The sequence below is a fragment of the Ambystoma mexicanum genome, chromosome 11 (genome assembly GCF_040938575.1).
Source record: "Ambystoma mexicanum isolate Mex_15411 chromosome 11, UKY_AmexF1_1, whole genome shotgun sequence".
Taxonomy (NCBI): domain Eukaryota; kingdom Metazoa; phylum Chordata; class Amphibia; order Caudata; family Ambystomatidae; genus Ambystoma; species Ambystoma mexicanum.
In genome coordinates, this window is record NC_090934.1 from 205,764,497 (window position 1) to 205,783,613 (window position 19,117).

The window sequence follows — 19,117 nt, forward strand, 5'->3', positions numbered from 1 at the left end:
CTGTATTCCATCGTGATCCCCCTCTTACATGTCATTAAAGTCTGGCCCTGGTTGGGGTGTTTCTCCAACCAGACTGCTGCCAACAGGTCAAATGCCAACTCCCAATTTTGTATATTTTCCTCTGGCTTGAACCTTCTCTGCCTCTTCTTTGCTAATGTTAAAATCAGGGCCCGTACTTTTGGTCTCTAATATGCAGAATACGTCACAATATTCCCTTGCCCAGATCCTTTCCTTAAAAGATGTGGCAATATGCCACACTGAGGCGGTACTGTCAGTTAATAAGGGCGTGATTGCAACCTGTTGGAGGATACCCTCAACTCCCCCTCCCCCAGCGGTGCCATCCTTGGTGGTTGCATCTGCTGCTCCCTCAGATGGCTGGGCGGGCAGTGGTGTGGGTGTTACTGTTAGTGGTATGGGGGCAACTGCGCTTATACCTGTACCTGAAGTGCTGTTCACCGTGTTTGCCCCTGCTATCACCCCAGACTGCTGCACTGGCTCTGACCCAGGGTTACCAACCCCTTTATCCGCTAACACTTGTAACCCTGTGCCCCCGAATACTGTCTGGCTTTGTAGCGCCAGTGGGCCAGGTTGGGCCATCCCCACAACTATTCCTGAGGCCCCAGCAATGGCTGCGGGCTGAGGGGAGCTCCCCAAGCTTCCCTCATGGCTTTGCTGGGTGCCCCAGGCGTAGGCAGCACAGATGCCTGCAATAACTTCAACATTTCCCCCAATGTCTCATTAATTTTCTCACGCATCCCCCGCCACAACCGCTGGAAGTGAACTCAATAAATCATTACTGGATAGTCCCGGCGGTGATAAAGTATCCATTACTGTAATCCCCAAATTTTCAGAAGCGGACCCATATGTGTTTGGGGGTGGGTTCTCCCCAGTAGCGGGGGGGACTGGAAAGAGACTGAGCTCCAGTCCCCTCCCTTATATGCTGTCCCCAGGGAGTGCCGGTTGCACCCTCCCTGGGGACCCCCCTTCCTCTTGGAGGAGGGGTGGGAGATCCTACCGAGGGGAAGGGGCAGCCAGAGGGGCGTCCCGCTATGTGGTATGTCTCTCTAGCGCCCCCTTCGGGGGCTTGGACATCCCCTGAGTTGCTGCAGCTCTGATCATGGCTCCACCCGATTGGCTGCAAAAGACGCTGCTGTTATACATGTATGAACAATTGACTATTCACAGTAGTTCCAACAGTCAGATAAATGATAAACCACTGACTTGTTTCCGTGACCTGGTATGAAGCTGGGAGAAGCTACCTGATCTCCTCTCTCTGCCCCGGAAAGAACTGAGGGCAGAGAGAAGCTACCAGGGAAATCCTCACGGGGGAGAAAACCCTGTGTAGATTGTGTGCGCTGGGAGAAGGGGTCGGGTGATAGGACCAGATGCCGTTGACTCCTTTCTTAGTTCAGTCGAGCGGTGCTGCAACGCAAGGCAAATGTTAAGACTGATGTTTGTTATTCTCTCAGTGTAAAAAAGAATACTCAGGATCTTTCCCATGCATTAGGAGCCGGTGGTTAATGTGCACCAAAGAGAAAGGGACAGAATCTTTGACTTCCGATTTCTTGTTCTAATAAGGATAGAAGAGAGGCTACATCACAGATCAGAATGAAGAATAAGGTGAGGGAGATGTCGTGTTCTAAGGTAAGTATGACACCTACCAGCACCGGATAGTCATTCTGGCCCAACGAGGAAATGTGTGTCTGTTAACAACGTACTGCTGTGAAAAACAACTTAACTTGTTCACCTAACCAACCCCACATGTTCAAACTCTCATGACTAACATGTATGATGTATTATGGTGTATGATACTCCCTATCGCTTAACACAGGATCCTGCCTTACTGTAACCCAAGGCACAACCTGTACCCATTGTAACTAGGTTCCCTTACAAGTAACAGCGCCACAATGCCCCTGGGCTGCCTGCGTGCAATATAAATGTAATAAATAAATAAATAAGTAAATAAATAAATAAATAAATAAATGCTGGGTGATGTAGTCCAAGAATATGCAATGGCATGTCTGCTAATGTCAAAAGTAAAAATAATGATTGTTGACAGAAGAAAACCGTCTGGGAACAATTGACTAGGGAATTAGATTGTAAGATGTACTGCTTGATAGGGTGACAGCCCCGTAAGGGTAGAATTCAGGAGGTGCCAAGTGTGCGAGTCGGTCTCGGGGGAGGGGCCGTATCTAAGTAGCAGGAAATAAAATAGAAAGAAATTATAGACAAGGAAATGAGAATTGCAATAGAGGTTTTAGGGTTAGTAATCCTAGTAGTTAATACGAAACTCAGGGAGCGTGGCGACTATAAGAGTAGCAACATACTGTTGCAAAGGATGAGGTTACTGAAGTACTGCCACAGAAAGAAGGGGAGGAGCCACTCCTGCACAACCTATTGGGATGTATGAACCGCTGCACTGATGATGGGACGCCATCTTGTGAGGACACAATTGTATACTTGAAACACGGCGCCAACGATGCCACCGAGACCATCGGCGGCGGTGACCCATCACAGCTGCTGGATGCCATTCAGGTGGAGGCGTGGGCGGGACCCAGTAACTCCCTATATGGGACCATCGGGGGCGCAGTGCAGTTTGTCACTTAGATAGCTAGCCATCTGATACCTGCGCCAGCGTCCGCCCTGCCTGCCGAGTGAGAATCGTTTGTTGTAGACACAACTGTGTAAACAGTACAGCTGACAAATCCGTGCAGCCATTTCTGAATTAGACCTCTACTTACATATTCCTTCCAATTTGCATACCATCTTGTGTTCTGGTCAAGGACCCAAACACAGGAGATCTTTGTTTGGAACTACAACTCCCTGTAATGCCCTGTGACAGGGACATCAGCTTACACTTCAAAGGTGAAATACTGCTTATGGCCACTGCATTCATTTACATATATTTTTTTTGTATTTCTATACTGGTTGCATATACTGTAGTTTGTTTTATTTAATCAGTACATATATTCAACATTTTATTTTACTTTGTTAACATGTGGGTGGGGCATGTGGGCGGAGTTTTGTGCGGCTACGGGCATGGCATAAATCTCAGGGTTTTTGAATTTCAAAGTGGGGCAGGTATGCATGTTACCAAAATAAAAGTATTTGCAGCCAAGGTTCTCTAAAAATTGAATAATTTAGCTAGCAGATACAAACTAGTAAACAAAAACTACCAAAAACATACGAGCAATGGAGACCACAGAGAACGCACACTTTGGAATAAAGTTGTCACTCTGTGTTGTAGACAGGTGAGCAAAGGCACTGATTTCAGCACCAATTGTCAATAGTTATTGGAGAGGTCTTTAAAGAGGTAGAGAGTGAGGACTTACAAGTCACCATGGCCCTTTAAATCAGGATAGGGGAACCGAACCACTATCAGTACCTTTATCCTTGCTTTACAGGTTTTTCGGTGTGGAAACGGGGGTCCGGGCACTTGTTGCCGCATTGATAGGATGCAACCAAACAGTGCAGTTCGATATCAGCAATGGCTTGTGGTGCAAAGATGCTGGGAAATGGCAGGCAATGTCGCATCAGTGGTGCTGGAAGACTCAGCGGCCCCAGATGCATAGACTTGCCTTCGATGGCGAGCGGGTTTGATTGCCTCGACACAGCATTTTGGTACTTAAGTGCGATGGCTTGGAACTCCAAGAGGCTGCTGACGAGGAAGGTAGTGTTCAGTTGGGGATGCTAGAAGACTTGCTGGGTCTCAGCTGCAGGGACGGTGGAGCTTTGGAGTCAAGTGAAACTCAGAGATGCGAGATTGAGGTCGAAAATGACTCCACAATTCCATTGCAGCACCTTGGATGGTGGCAAAGATGTACAAACCAGCATTGAAGCAGTTCAGAGATTCAGTGTAGCCAGGGTTCACTACCCTGCCCCTCTGGTTGCTGGGGACATGGGCGTAATTTTAGGGGGGACACAGGTGTTTGTCCCCCCCAACTTTCATTGCACACCATTGTGTTCCCATTCATTTGGCTGCGACACCTTTTCTTCAGATGTCATGTCTCCCCAACATTTTCAGCAAAGTTACTCCACTGGCTGGGGACACTGGTAAGCAGCCGCCACTTTCTCTGTACTTCATGCCAAAATAATATAGTACACATGTGCCCTGCTGCATCAATATCATGATCTGCAACCCCTGATTTCCATGGAACAGAGTGGGACCAGAGGTCACAGGTCATCTGTTTAACAGCTGCGGTGACAGCAACTTCACTGGAGTAAGGAGGCTGCATTTAAATCTGCACCTCTGTTCCCAAACCACATACTTCTGATAAACTATCAACCTGGTGGCAGGATAATCTGAAGATATAAACCATACCTAGGTATTAGCATGGTGGCTAATTGATCAATTGTAATTAAAAGCCATCTGCTTTGTATCTTACCAGTGTCAACTCTGTGAGCTCAGACTAGATATGGCTATGAGGATTCCAGGCGCTGGCCTGTCTGCATGCCAGTGAAAAGGACAAAGGAGAGAAGGCCTACCTCTGTTGACACCCTGGGAGGTTGGATAAGTCATCCTTGTCAGGTCCAGTGGGGGCACTGGGTGAGTGGCACTGGGTAGTGCAGGAGAACACCTGGGATTCTGGCTTCAAAGAGGTCATTCCATAAGAAAGGCCTGCCTCACAATAGGGGTTTGCACATCAAAGGACCTTTGAAGTGCATGACTAGTGAAGAGGGTGGGTTTAGACACACAGCCATAGTAGAACCAAAGGGAGAAAGGATTCCTCCATCTTAGAATTCTGTAAGCACCTCTTTTCTTGCTTTCCCCTACACTTCCTGCAAAGCAAAGCATTTTGGGTATGATGCATAAAGGCACAAGTCACTTGATATCTAAGTAGCTTGTTGCCTTTAAAAGGAAGGGATCTTCTCTTCGTTTGATTTATTGTGGAATTTCAAGAATAATTAAATTGGCCCCCCTTTAGGAGAGTTGAACTTTCCAAAGCCTTCAATCATCGAGGTGGAAAGGGAGTGCTCTAAGGATGAGGCAAGCCCTACTCTCTACCCACTCACAAAGCACATTGGGGGTGAACTGCTGCTGGAGTAAGACCTTCCTCTCTGACATCTACACTGGTACCCAGGACCTCACAGGAGGTGAAAGACTCCTGCAAGTGTTAGCTAGCCTCACCAGGGTTGGCAGAACAGAAACAAGGGGCCTCATTACGACCCTGGCGTTAACCAATGGCGCTATTAGCGCCATGGTTAACGCCGGTAACTTACCGAATCCGCCATGGTGAAATGGGGAATTACCACGCCATTCCAAGGTTGGTGGGGCGGTAATTCCCCATTTACCATTGGTCCTTCCCCATTCCCATTTTTGCCCCATAGGACTCAATGGGAATGGAGAAGGCGGTAATTACGGTACCGCAAATTGTGGTACCGTAATTACCTTCCAGGTCCCTTTGCGGGTCCCTACCTTAACGGCTGGAACAGACCAGCCGTTAAGGTCGGGAGCCGCAAAGGGACCTCGTAGTAAGGCGTTAAGGGGTTAACGGTGCCGCAACCTTTTACGGCGCCGTTAACCCCTTAACGCCTGGGTCGTAATGAGGCCCAAGGATTAATTTTGTCCCTGAGACCCTGGATTGCAGCTCACAGCATCCAGAGAGCGCAAGCAGCCAGGAATCCTGTTTTAATCACTTCAAACCGATCAAACCGCATTTGATGTATTCAAACCAGCAGGATCTGCGGTTCTGTCTTTGACACATATTCAAACTTCAAGCTACTGCTGTTTGCACACATCCAACTAGCTCAACACAGCATTGCCCCATCACCCATGCGGCTTGAGCAGCAGTGCACCGTGGAGATGACTTCGAACTGTCACGCCATCCATGCAAGTATGCAAGCACCAGGACTTTGCTACACAGCTCAACTCGAACTCCTGGATCACTGCATCACTCGTAGACTCAAACCAGCGGTACACATTGTCTCAAACCGCATTCGATCATTAAAGCATTTTTGGAAGCCCATCAACTTGCATCGCTAGATGCTGCTCTAACCCAACTTGACACAGACTCGCTGACTTGGACCAATACAACTCAACGCCTTTGAACCTGTTTCATCCCACAAGCTCAACAGCTCAAAGCCTGGATCAACCCCTGTTGAACCGCCTAACATTGAAATCAGGTGCTTTCAATTGACCCAGTCCACTGGGCCACCTTTTGGCGCCGTAAAGACCGGTTAAGTCTCTTTTGCACCAAAAAACATATCCTTTTGAACATTGTTGTTGATTTTGTGTCTTTTTCCTCCCTGCTAAGTATCCATAGGGCTTGCATCATTACATTCTGTATTTCTCTGTCTTTCTTTACAGGTATGGGGTTTTGTATAGAAAGTTGATTGGACATTCCTTTATTTTAGGCTGTTCTACTAGTGCTGTTTCGGTTGCTACTGTCATCACATTTAAAATGCTCGTAAGGGCACAGCCTGCCCTCGGCCCATTTTACCACAATAGGCAAGGAGGTATATCTTTTATCTGTGCCTGTTTCAACTTTATTATTGGGATCACTGTTAATATGTAGAAGTGTGAGGATTGAGTAGACCGTTTGGCCACTGTTCATCTTTGTACTCCTGTGGGGAAGTTGTCCTTTCGTCAAAGGTACATGGTTGCATTATGCTTTTGGCATGGAGCATTATAGAACACGGGTCTGATTAGCAGATCTCACTTTCAAGAACAGAATTATCTGCATCATTTTAACATTAAAAATAAAAAAAAGCGCAGGCTTTCCGGTCCTCACCAGATGACATTCTGTCACATGACCCCCAGGCAAAAATGGTTAAGCACCACTATTCTACGGGTCTGGCTCACCATCCAGGCAAAAATATCTACTTAGGATACCTGTCTTGAAGTTTTGAGATCCAAGCTTAAGCAGCATGTTCATATGGGATCTTAGTAGAGATAGGGCCCAATGCCAAATCTTTGGATTCTTCTCAACTGTGACCCAGTTTCTTTCTCTTTTCATCAGCCTCCTGCTAATGTAGGAAATGGGGTGATTCACCCCTTCTGTATATATCTGTGATAAAACTTCTCCAATTCCAGATTCTCAGGAGTGTGTCTGATGTTTTAAAATAGTGAACAAGTGTGGATTCGAAACTGAGTATCTGTGCGCTAGTTATCACTAGTATATTGTAATCAAAAAGTAATTCAAAGGAGGTGCAAGCAGCACTTCAACTCCCGCCAACCAATCCACCCTGGTTGGAATTGAAATAGAATGCTTAGAAAAGGAGAGGGGGTGGTCGTGCGCTTTACACCATTACAATGAAACAAAGCAAAAAGTAGTTTGATATTTAATTCTGACAGACAAAGGAAATGTCAGGCCGTAGTGGCAGAAGTGTATATATCGCTCATCAAATCGAGTAGCACAGGAATGTAAGGGGAAATCCCGTTTCTGGGATTTCCCCTTAGATTCCTGTGCTACTCGATTTGACGGGCGATATATACACTTCTGCCACTACGGCCTGACATTTCCTTTGTCTGTCACTTAATTGACTTCATTGATCTACTAGAGCCGTTTACCCACACGCCCCTCCATTAGGAGTTTTCCTTACTTCTCGTTTGCTTTTGGTGCGTGCCTTGAAGACGACCTGTGTGTCGAAACACGTGTCGGCTGTTCAGAATTAAATATTTTGTTTCATTGTAATGGTGTAAAACGCACAACCACCCCCTCTCCTTTTCTAAGCATGATGTTTTAAAATGTTGTCTGAGCTCCGCTCCCCACTGACGCTAAGGAAGACTATTACACAGTCACACATTACTTGCAAGGAGATGGCACAATTCTTTGTGGACAACATTTCTCAAAACTAAGATGATGTAAATGTGCTAGCCTATGGGGTAACTCCAGCTCTGTGATAGGATCTCAGCCAGTGGGGAGTCCGGCTGCTCTGTTCTCTTCATTCAACCTGTCTCTTCCCTGTTAAAAGGTGATAGGGAATCGCCGGCCGTTTGGGTCACCACATGACCCGTGCCTGGCGCTGGTATTAAAGAAGGAGTGAACTGTGATAGTCCCATACCAATGCCTTCTGATAAATAGCTCTTTTGCTATGGGCTTAGTTCCACCTCAACTTAAGAGGGTTGCAGTGATCCCTCGGTTGAAAAAGCCCTCCTTAGATTGTCCAACTGTCCAATTATCAGCCTATTTCCTTGCTGCCATATGTAAGTACATTGATGGAAGTGTTAGCTTATACACAACTGCAGTCCTACGTGGAAGCGCAGAATCTATTGGATATATTTCAAGCTGGTTTTAGACCCGGATGCAGCACAGAAACGGTTGTGGTCGCTGCAATGGATGACTTGAGATGGATGGTCGACAACGGAGGCTCAGGGGTGCTGATTTTGCTGGACCTCTCAGCGGCCTTCGGTCAAGTCGACCATTCCATTTTTCTATCCCGCTTTAGTGAGTTGGCTATCATCTTTTCTGATGGATAGAACCCAGTCCGTCATTCTTCCACCATTTGAATCCTCTATTAAGCCGGTGACATGCAGTGTTCCTCAGGGTTCTTCCGAGTGTCTCCATTCAACTTGTTAATGAAACCTCTAGCGGGCCTTATTAGATCATTTGGAATTAGGTTTTATATCTCCTATGACACACAATTGATTTTTCACTTGGGAGAGGCTGCAGGTCCCGGGGGACCAATGTTAGGACTTGTCTGGGACAGATCAGTTTGTGGATGCAGCAAAACCATCTGAAATGTAACATCCAAAAAACAGAATTGCTGGTGTGCTCTTCTGCTTTATCCCATTTGGGTTCGCTTTACATCGAGATCCTTTAGTGCCATCCTGGCTCTCTCTGGCCCTCCTTCTTAGGTACGTTCCCTACTCCTGTGTCGACAGCCAGGAATTTGTTGTTGTGGCTGGATACACTGTTATCTCTTAATGGCCAAATCTCTCGTGTCTCTAACACTTGCTTTCTTCCATCTGTGCTCTCTAAAGAGATTTGTGACTACTTTGCCTTCCGACATAGGATCCAACTGGTAAATTCCTTTATATCAAGCAGATTGGATTTTTGTAAAACAATCTATTTAGGTGTGCCCAAATTATCTATTTGAAGGCTTGACAGGATCCAAAATGCAGCAGCTAGATTGCTGTTGAATTTGAGCCGCAAAGAGCATCTGCCTGCCCTTCATGCCTTACACTGGTAACCTGTTGACCAACTTATTACATTTAAGGTTCTCTGTATTACCCACAAAGTCCTTTACAACTCGGCACCAGGCGTTCTGAGCAGTAAGCTACAATGGTTTCAACCTTCCAGGGTGCTTCGCTCAGCCTCAGCGGTTCTCTTCATTACCCACAAATTTAAGCTGGAAAGATTGGGGGGAGTGTTTGTTTTCCATGCAGAAGGCAAAGCACCAGAACTCCCTGCCTGTGGCCAATTGTCGCATCTCAAACCACTTAGATTTCAGACATAAAATCAAGACTTTTCTGTTTCCACTGTGATATTGGGTCTCCTATCGGGGCAGGGCAGGGGAGAGCATGCTGTATTTTGAGCTTCTCTTGCTCTGATGGTTTCTCTTGTTCAGCGCTGTGATGCCCTTTTAAGTGTTTTTACTTTACCATTACCATTGCATATGTTTTCCTGTCCATGACCTGGTATCTCCAGAACTGCAACCCTGCACAAACCTTCTTTCATGTACTGAAAAGCTACTTGGCAGGCAGAGGTCCAACAGACTTTTCTGTGGTATCTGCTGGTATACAGATATGAAGTGGGGTCCCTTGTCAGAGGTGCCATCCCGCAAGAGCCCCAACTGAGAGAATCTTCCCAACCCCTCCCAGTACCAAGCAACCGTAGGTAGTAGAATTAAGGGGGGCAAGGTTGCCTAATCCAACTCGCCAGAACCTTGCAATTCTGGAAAAGGAGCATGTCTTTCCTCATGTTTACACCGACCTGGGGTCAGTGAACATGACCAGACAAACTGTGAAATGTCCCAGACAATGGTAAATGACTGAACAGAGGAATTTCAGGAGCCAGGTCCAGTCGACACCTCCAGGGGCACTGGGATACAACCCCTCTTTAGTGGTACCCTGCCTCTGAATTCTTGGACTCACTGTTTTGTAGCAGAGGCTCATTTTTGCCTGACAGATGTGACACTAGCAACAATGTCACACAAAGTGGGATTCTTTTGCCCATTGATGAATATATGATCCAACAATATCTGAGTATTTGTGATAACAGGGGCCTCCTCGGGTGACCTGGTACCCTCACCACTCAGAGTGATTGGGGAACATTTGGCCACTCCCTATCCTAGTAGGCCCTTCATCCGCAAGACTGCCCACACTCTGTATGGGCCCCTCCCTCAGACCAGCTCTCACTATGTTTGAGTTTGCCCTGGTAGGCAGGATCTCCCTTCGTATATGTCAAGTCCCCACACAGAAAATATCCTCTGGCTGTTGAGGATGTGGGTGCCCCAGTGCTAGAGGTATCCCCACACTTCTTTTCTGTCTTGCTGTCATGTGTCTTGGATTTACCTTCACCTTCGGGGTCCATTCCTGCAAGAAAAGTGAGAACCTTTGGCTCCACTCTCCTTATGTTTTCTTTTTTATCAGAAGTGTATTCTTCTGCTTTGGGTGTGCTTGTCAGAGCTCTTTTCTGGATGTGAGTATCCATATACCGTTCAGAAGGCTTTGCAAGCTGCCTAGGGAACAGAGGCGTAGGTAGGATTGTCTAACAAATGGGGCCTGCATCTAATGTATTTGGGCCCACCACAGTGAAATGAACATCTGTAAATTCCCACACAGTGCTGCTGAACGAGCATTTACAGATTTTGGATGTGCCTTGCCCGCTCAGGCCATACCCTGTCTACGCCTCTGCTAGGTTTTGTGATTGTCTTGTCCACTAGATGCTGGTGTAATTCTTCCTCACCAGATGGCATTCTGTTACAGTCCCTCGCCTTGTATCAGGTCATTGACACCATCTTGCTGTACACATACCACTACTGTTTGCCAGGAACACCTTGAGAGGCCAAGGATTTCCTTCACATTACCCTGGCACATTTCCATGCCAGTACCATAAACCCAAATCTAAACATCATGCACCAAGGCATAGCCTACAATGGTCATGCACTACCATCATACGCATCACAGGTGCAGGTGTGCACTTTGCATAGTTCCTCAGCAACCAGGAACAGTTTGATGTGCATAGATGAAACTTCACACGCATGGATTACCCCTCACATGCACAGGTACAGCATTCAATGCCCAGGTATAAACTCATACGCTCGCAATGCCATGATATATCAAGGTTCAGCCTCATATGCCCTTGCACTGCATTGCCGAGTTACGCACACATTGATCTGTCAGTTTCTGCAATGGCCAAAGAAAACAGATTGGCCAGTTTCCACATTACCACGCTAGGTGTACACCGGGCATATTTAGTGCAAGCTTCTCTCACACCAAATGAGCAGGTACAGTATCAGCTGCAGCAGTACATGCTTCACTTATATTAACTGAACAAATACAGCACAGGTAGCAGCAGTGCACACGTGCCTCCCCCACAGAACAGGCCCAGCACATATAGCAACAGTGCAAGATTCTCCAAGACTGCAATGGCAGTGATTTGGCACAGTAGACAAACTGTGTAACAAAACAAGTGGTCCAGCAACAGCAGCAAGCTTCATTCCCACATAACAGGTTCAGTACATGAAACATCAGTGGGAGCTTCCCTCCTCCACAAAAGGGCTAGCATGGCTACAGAGATGCAAGCTTCATTCCCACAGAACAGGTACAACACATGCAGCAGCAGTGGAAGCTTCTCTCTTCCACAACAGGGCTAGCATAGCTACAGAAATCCAAGCTTCATTCCCACCGAACTAATACAGTACATGCAGCAGCAGTGGAAGCTTCCCTCCTACAAAACAGGGCTAGCATAGCTAATGAAATGCACACTTCATTCCCACAGAACAGGTAGAGCACATGCAGCAGCAGTGGAAGCTTCCCTCCTACACAACAGGGCTAGCATAGCTACAGAACGGCGAGCTTCATTCCCAAAGAACAGGTCCAGCACATGCAGCAGCAGTGGAAGCTTCCCTCCTCCACAACAGGGCTAGCATAGCTACAGAAATAATGCAAGCTTCATTCCCACAGAACATGTACAGCACATGCTGCAGCAATGGAAGTTTCCCTCCTCCACAACAGAAATAACATAGCTACAGGAAGACAAGCTTCATTCCCACAGAACAGGTACAGCACATGCAGCAGCAGTGGACGTTTCCCTCCTCCACAACAGGGCTAGCATAGCTAAAGAAAGACAAGCTTCATTCCCACAGAACAGGTACAGCACATGCAGCAGCAGTGGAAGCTTCCCTCCTCCACTACAGGGCTAGCATAGCTACATATGTGTAAGCTTAATTCCCACAAAACAGGTACAGCACATGCTGCAGCAGTGGAAGCCTCCCTCCTCTTCCACAACAGGGCTAGCATAGCTACAGAAATGCATGCTTCATTCCCACAGATCAGGTACTGCACATGCTCCAGCAGTGGAAGCTTCCCTCTTCCACAACAGGGTTAGCATAGCTACAGAAATGCAAGCTTCATTCCCACAGAACAGGTACAGCACATGCTGCAGCAGTGGAAGTTTCCCTCCTCCACAACAGGGATAGCATAGCTAATGAAATGCAAGATTCATTCCCACAGAACAGCTACAGCGCACACAACAGCAGTGGAAGCTTCCCTCTTCCACAGCAGGGCTAGCATAGCTACAGAAATGCAAGCTTCATTGCCACAGAACAGGTACAGCACATGCAGCAGCAGTGGAAGCTGCCCTCCTCAACAGCAGGGCTAGCATAGCCACAGAGAGGCAAGCTTCATTCCCACAGAACAGGTACAGCACATGCAGCAGCAGTGGGAGCTTCTCTCCTTCACAACAGGGCTAGCATAGCTACAGAAAGGCAAGCTTCATTCCCAAAAACAGGTACAGCACATGCAGCAGCAGTGGAAGCTTCCCTCCTCCACAGCAGGGCTAGCATAGCTACAGAAAGGCAGGGTTCATTCCCACAGAACAGGTGCAGCACATGCAGCAGAGGTGGAAGCTTCCTTCCGCCACAACAGGGCTAGCATAACTATAGAAATGCAAGCTTCATTCCCACAGAACAGGCGCAACACATGCAGCAGCAGTGGAAGCTTCCCTCCTCCACTACAGAAAGGCAAGCTTCATTCCCACAGAACAGGTACACCACATGCAGCAGGTTCATCACAGCAAGAAGCATTGGAAGCTTCCAACCTACATAACAACTATAGCACAAGTAGCCATGATGCAGATTTTCCAAACACAATAGGTGGAGCACGGGCAGCAGCAGTGCAGGGTTTCCACCCACAGAACATTTAAAAACTCATGTTCCAGAAGGATAACTTCCCTTACACATGTCCAGCAAAGGCAACTACTACTACTCTACCCCAAAACAGTTACACCATAGAGCACAGTAAGAAGAAATACAAGCTTCATTCACACATAACATGAGCAGCACAGGTAGTAGCAGAACAATCATTCATAACACAATTAGTCCAGCAGTGCAAGCATTCCTCGCAAAACAGGTCTGGCACAGCAACACCAGTGCAAGCTTCCCACCCACAGAACAGGTATGTGTCCAAAAGCAACAGTGCAAGCTTCCCTCTCACAGAATAGCAAATGCATAGATCGCAGCAGTGCAAGCTTCCAACCAATAAACAGCAACATCAACTGTTGCGCCAATGGAAGCGGACGTCACTCACTGGTGGTACTCTTTGCTGGAGTCTCTCTGCTGAGACTTTCTGCTGGCTTCCACTGGTGCAAAACTATTTTGTGCACTCCGGTTTATAGTAAATCGTATGTCTATAAACATAAAGAAATGACTGCCCATGTGCACCATCATCATTAAATATTAGCCCTGTTGTTCAGTAACACCAAGGGTGGTTGGTGTTAACCCCAACGCACAGAGCACCACTGAGGTACCAGGTGCAGTGACTTTGGTCCCCTCATTGCTCTGACTCCATTTTGAGCATTTATACATAATGTTTTGCTCCCCTCCTGTGATTTCATAGGTGTAACCCCACCCCTTGGCCCTGATTAGCCCAAGGTCCTCATAAGACTCATAATGCTAGGGCAGCCCTCTGCTAAAGACCCCAGGGCTAAAGACCCCAAGGTAAAGGGTAGCCCCTAAGAGTCAGCCCCAGGATGTGTCTGCAAGTGTCAGCAGGGGAAGCAGGCAGCTACCCACTAACAATTACAACTGCCAACACTGCCACCTAACTCCCATCCCACTTTCACATATTCTACCTAACAATCCACTCTGCCCCCTGCCACCTACCAAGCAACAGGTAAGCAGTGCTTGGCATCTTGTACCCGGCTGTATCCCCCAATCAACTGCCAACAAATTCCCTTGCTCCCACCTCGACTCGTCTGGGTGCTTGCCAAGACATAATTCCTCCTGTGAACAGCAGAAACAGCCACGGATAGTATCCACGTGTGCCAAAACAGGACCTGACAGCCATCAACCAGCGTCATCTAACAAGGTAGGGACAACTACTGCTAGTAATAACTACACTAACGCTCCCCCATCCTAAACCACCACCACCTGCAATAATTACTGCAACCAGTAAACATACACACCAAGGACACCCTCTAGCAAATCCAGCGTGAACCCAACTTACATGATTACATTTAAGTGTCTATTGTATGTTGAAACCTAGGCCTTTCTCCCACTATCTAGGAATCTCAAATCTAGGTGTGTTTTTCTCATTGTCTGCCATTGGGGAAACCTAGGCCTTTCTCCCACTATCTAGGAATCTAAAATCTAGGTGTGTTTTTCTCATTGTCTGCCATTCTGTGAAACCTAGGCCTTTCTCCACTATCTAGGAATCTGAAATCTAGCTGTGTCTGTCTCATTGTCTGCCATTCTGTGAAACCTAGGCCTTCCCTTTTCAGGAATACCAAGCTAACAGCTGAAAGCAAGTAACTATATCCAGGTCACTGCCTCAAGTTAACTAGGAACTGGTCATCCACTTCCTATAACCAACAGACATACCAACGGCGCTACACACTTCGAACGCATAGCTTCGCGCCAGCGTCCCGCTTAGACTGTCCACCCACAGAAAGAGGAACAGCTGAACCCTAAATCAATACTTGGACAGCCACCCATAAAGGCCAACCCGCTACCACAGAGCAAGAGGCTAAGACTTGTCATCATCAAACCAAACAAGGCCCTGCAGGTGGGCGACTGCCCCTGTAACCCAAAATCTGAACCATCCAACCACCAAGGACCACAAAATGCTCTGGCACAGAGCTGGATACAGCTAAAGAGAATCGGAACAAGAAACAAACCAAACTGATCCAGCCCCTCACCAACCTCCAACAGAAAGTGTCACAAAAACAAAACACCCCCCTACAAACACTAGAGCCAACAGAACAAACATCATGAGAAGAGTAAAATCTCTGTATCTTACACCGGACCTCACAACCAGCGCAGCAGCTCGACACTTCAATGCCACCAACAGGTCCAGGCACGCAGAGAACTCATTGGAACCCAGCAAAGAAAGAAGAGAGGACCCCAGAAGAGAAAGGGATGAAACCCATGCCCTCACTCCTTATATCACAAAAACACAAGAGCACCGCCAGCATCATAATCAAAACATAGAAGATGTAAAAGCAGAAGAATTCATCAACCCAACAATCAATCCAACAGACAGCTTCAACGACAAGAGAGGCTCCAAGGACCACAAATTAATTTGCGATAACAACACAGAAGCACTCCAACTGAACATCCACAAGACACTACTTGCATTACCCTGCGCATGTCACTAGAGAAAGCCACATTGCATTTTATGTAGTGAACTGCATCGTATGTCAAAAGTTTACTGCTGGGCACACACTGTGGACAGTTAGAGGAGTCATCCCGCGACCTAATGGTCCTTTTCAGCATTTACACATCGACTATGTCGATATGCTGCAGGTCTGTAATGGATACAGATATATGATAGTAGTATAGTAGTATGTCTCTTTTCAAGGTGGATTGAAGCTGGTCTGTGTACACACACCCAGTTTCCACCTGTGCAGCGAACATTTTAGTATGAGAAGTGTTTCCTAGATGGGGAATATGTGAAGATCTGATAATGGCCCTCATTTTGTTAATAAAGTCTTTAAACAAATTAGCTTCTTGCTCAGTATAAAGCACACGTTTTCATCGGCTTATTACCTGCAAGCGAATGGGGTCTGTGAGAGACTCAACGACCTGCTTAAAGAAAGGATAACCAATTTGAAGTTCAGATTAAAAAAAGGATAGTTGCATTGCCTACTACTGGCATTGTTTGCGTTGAGAAATCAAACAGGCTCTGACCACCATCTGTAATGGATTTTATGGCACAGCATACTCCAGCAAGGGACTTCTTCCACTGACCATGTGGCGCACAATAAAAACAGCTTTTTACTTTTTTTTATTTGAACCCTGGATTCTTTTTGGAGAGGCACCCAACTCGTCTCACACCCACCTTAACAAATACCCTGTGTCGCAGTGGACCATGAACCATGCCAGTGTTATGTTATGTTAATAGTTCTTATAAAGCGCACGTAACCCAAAGGGATCATGGCGCTATACAGAGATAGAGACAGCCCCATGAAGATTCAAAATAAGTAGGTTTTGACCAGCCTTCTAAACTCTAAGAAGTTGGGGGGTTTCTTGATGACAAGTGGGAGATTATTCCACAAAACTGCTGCACCAATGGAAAAAAACCTGGCAGCCAACCCGATCCCTATTGTGCCTTTGCACAACAAGTTATTCAGCAGTGGCTGAGCGGAGGTTACGGACGGGGTAATAGCATATGAACTTGGCTTGGAGGTATTCTGCTCCCTGATTATGGAGGGCACGATGTACAATACACAGAGCCTTAAATTCTACCCATTGGGCCACGGTAGCCAGTCCAGAGTCTATAGCGCAGGGGAGATGTGAGCTCCAAAAGGCATGCCCGTAGCTACCCTAGCGGCCAAATTCTGAAGCCGCTGCAACCATTTGATGAAGCCCATGGGTTGGGCTACATACAAGGAGTTGCAGTAGTCTATCCATGATAGAACCATGGCTGCTACCACTAGAGGGTGCAATGGGGCCGGGATAAGTGGTAGTACCCTCTTCAGAATTTTCAATTGGAAATGACCAGTCTGACAGACCGCAGAGACTTGTTGGTCCATAGACAATGATGCAGATAGCCCCACAACCACGTTTTTCATTTTCTTAACCGGGATCGGCATGTGTCCCAGGGAGGAGGGCCAAAAGGAGGACACCCAGAGTGTGGGATTAGGGGGATAACCCACCACCATCACCTCCGTCTTATCAGCATTCAATTTGAGCCAATTGTGGTCCATCAATCTCCAACAGCTGTCAGGCACTCCCGCAGGCACGACGGCACTTCAGACTGATCTAGATCTAATCTGATCAATAGCTGGATGTTGTCGGCGTAGGTGTCACAACCCTCGCCCAAAACCCCCTCTGGCAAACCCATTGGCCAGGTGGAGTCAGGACTCGGGCCTCTAGAGCCTGGCATCCTCTTCAAAAGCCCTCATTGGGCCAGTCCTGGCGCCTACGGCGCCAGGCTCATACACCATGAACAACAATGTGCTTGGGAACTACTTTATTGTATTGTCAGCCAACATGGAGGCATCCACATAGCTTGGTTCCCTAAGAACCAAGCTATGCGGTCTATTGTTTTGAGTGTGGCAGGCCTGGAACTACTTTCCCTGGTACTACTTTACCTGGGCTATATAAACCACACCCTGACTGCAGAACATGCTTCGTGTTACTTTGCAGCTTGCAACGTGACGCTCACCGTGTCCAGCTATTCCCTCGAACCTCGGAGAAGCAGAACCTGCAAGGAGACAAAAGGAACATCATTAGCAGCAGCATCTTACCTGCAGTATTCATCTTTAAACACTCGCAGCTACTGAGAACAGCTTCCTCGAATCTGCACGCCTCCCGCACAGAACGACCTGAAAGAGGAAGATAGAGGCAACATTAAAGAAAGCTCTAGAGACATTTACAAATCACGAACTGCTCAAAAGGCTTACCTGGCTGGTCGCCTCTCGGCTGGCACCACTCCGGACATTCCACTCGCGCTGAAGAACACCGCAACCTCAAGGAAGTAAAACACAAGTTAGCAAAGGCAAGACTTTGCAGCGCTGAACATAGTGTTATTTACCGCATCATAGAGCTCTTAATGCGCCATCATTTACCAGCGGGGCTCAACCAAGCCAGTTTGCCGCGCTGAAGCTCTGCATACCTGAGGGAGAAAAAAGAGAAATTTTAAACAAAGAAAGGCATGCAGGATAGCAACAAAACTAAAGAACAGCAATAAGACCTACCTGAACAATATAAAACGGGCCGGCGTCAGTGAAGTAACTGGACCGCACTCGCCCATGAAAGACAACACGCCCCTGCAAAGAAGGCAGGACGGAGAGCACGTCTAATTCTACCACAAGGTGAGGGCGCCAGAGGGACTGAAAGCATACGGGGGTGGAGGGAGGATACTTACCGCAGTAGGTCAGTCTTGAACACAGTCTTCCTGTATTTTCAGGCAGAACCTTTCCCGCGGACCACATCAGGGCAAAGCTGAGAAGCATACCAGCGAGTAACCCGGCTGGGTGGCGTCCCTGTGGATACCAGGTGAGCGTAACTGAACACGAAGCGTACCATAACAAATCCACCTGGGCGCCATGGAGACATCAGAAATGGACCAATTGGCCCTATTACTAAGAGAGCTTCGTGCTGAGGTTCATTCTGCCCGACAAGAGACTAATGCCCTCCGGAGAGACCTAAAAGTTGACCATAGAACGCACTGAAAAGATTAGCAGGCAATACTTGCAATCACAGGCAGGACAGACGCCTCTACCTGGAAGCAATCCAACGATGCAAAACCCGCCATACCACCCACTCTGGTACAGATCACGTTACCTGGAACAGTGCCCCTGGCACCACCAGAAAGGTTCTCAGGCGACCCACGGAAGTATGCGGCATTCATCAATCAGTGCCGCCTTCACTTTCTTTGTAGGCCTGGAGCATTTCCAAACGACCAAGCTCGGGTAGCTTTTGTCTTATCAAACCTGAGTGGTAGTGCAGCAGATTGGTCGGTGCCGTTGGTAACCCATGACGATCCTCTATTACATGACTTTGGGGG